The following is a 1,736-nucleotide window of genomic DNA, read 5'->3' as shown; positions in this document are numbered from 1 at the left end:
GTTCTGGGGCCTTCACACCCCTGATATCCGTTTTGGTGGAGGTGGCAATGACAAATTTTGTTCTGTACCCAGGAACTCGATTGAGGGGAAAGACCGAGTCACAAGTAGCAAGCCAGTGCTCACCTGCTTTAGGGAAACAACCTCTCACCTTGGCGGCATTCAGTGAGGATGCTCGGAATGGGCCCAGGAGAGAGGCTAGTGTGCAGTTTTCTCACATGCTACTGAAGGGTTTTTGCCAAGACAACAGCTTTTGAGGCCCATCTTCAGTAAGATAATACCTAGGCATTTTGCGAAGTTTAATCACTTGGGAAACACCATTCTTGGGCTTCCCTGGTGTCTCAGATGGTAAAGAATCTGCTTGCAATGCAGGAGATGTGGGTTCAATCCCTGGGGCAGGAAGATCCCCTAGAGAAGGGGATGGCAACCCATTCCAGTATTCTTGCCTGGAGAATCCTATGGACAGAGGAGCCTGGTGGGCCCCAGTCCATAGGGTCGCAAAGAGGCAGACAGGCCTGAAGCAATTTAGCATGCACACACATTCTTGTCACCACCAACTGGTTTTGTGACAGTAGCAAGAACCTTCAGCTTCTTTTTCTTTTCAGCTTGGATTTCGCTGCTGAATACTTCCTTTTGTACAAGGCCTTTCTGGAATACATAGCCGGTTGGGAGTATCTGCCAACTCCTCTGACCAGGACAGGATTTCAGCGGCACTTCTTAACCTTTTTAACTTTGCCACCAGAATCAGCCTTCTTTGTCTCAGCTTTTCCCTCCTTCGTATCGGCTTCTCAGCTTTTTCACCTGCCATCTTTCAAGACGTGAAAGAGCTACTTGTGGTCTTTTTGATGGTAGTTGTTCTGACAGCTGTGAAGTGATATCTCATTGTGGTTTTAATTTGCATTTCTCCAGTTATTAATGATGTTTAGCGTCTTTTTCACATGCTTGTTGGCCATCTGTAGGTCTTCCCTGGAAAAATGTCTATTTAGGTCTTCTGCCCATTTTCAATTTTTTTTTATGTTGAGTTGTATGGGTTATTTATATATTTTGGATATTAACTTCTTATTGATAATATCATTAGCAAATATTTCCTCTGATTCAGCTGATTGCCTTTCTGTTTTGTTGATAGTTTCCTTTGCTGTGTAAAAGCTTTTATGTCTAACTAGGTTCCATTTGTTTATTTCTGCCTTTATTTCCTTTGCTTTAGGAGACAGAATGACAATAATATTGCTATGATTTATGTCAAACAGTGTTCTGCCTATGTTTTCTTCAAGGAGTTTTCTGGCTTCCAGTCTTACATTTAGATCTTTAATCCATTTTGAGTTTATTTTTGCATATGATGTGAGAAAATATTCTAATTTCATTCTTTTACATGTAACTGTTCAGTTTTTCCTATTTCCTATTTACTGAAGAGATTTCTTTCTTCCATTGTATACCCTTGCCTCCTGTGTTATACGTTAATTGACTATAAATGTGTAGGTTTATGTCTAGGCTCTCTATACTGTTCTATTAACCTATGTCTCTGTTTTTATGCCAGTACCATGCTGTTTTGGTGACTGTGGCTTTGTAATAGTTCACCACATCTTCTGATTGCAGTTTTGAGTTGTGATTTAAAAAGAGGGTCTCCTCAGGACTTCCCTGGCTTGGGTTTGGTCACTGATCGGGGAACTAGGATCCCACATGCCATGTGGCACAGCCAAGAAAATTAAGAAAGAAGGAATGTCTCCCCAAATTCTCTGCCA

The 1,736-nt window shown here is 41.6% G+C and overlaps 1 pseudogene; it reads right to left on the bottom strand.

The window, feature by feature from the left end:
- LOC104986484 overlaps positions 1–805 on the bottom strand; it is a 14,785-nt pseudogene extending 13,980 nt beyond the window's left edge.
- Positions 806–1,736: the final 931 nt, after the last annotated feature.

The sequence above is a fragment of the Bison bison genome, unplaced genomic scaffold (genome assembly GCF_000754665.1).
Source record: "Bison bison bison isolate TAMUID 2011002044 unplaced genomic scaffold, Bison_UMD1.0 scf7180017864068, whole genome shotgun sequence".
Taxonomy (NCBI): Eukaryota; Metazoa; Chordata; class Mammalia; order Artiodactyla; family Bovidae; genus Bison; species Bison bison.
This window is presented reverse-complemented; position numbering and strand designations above follow the sequence as displayed.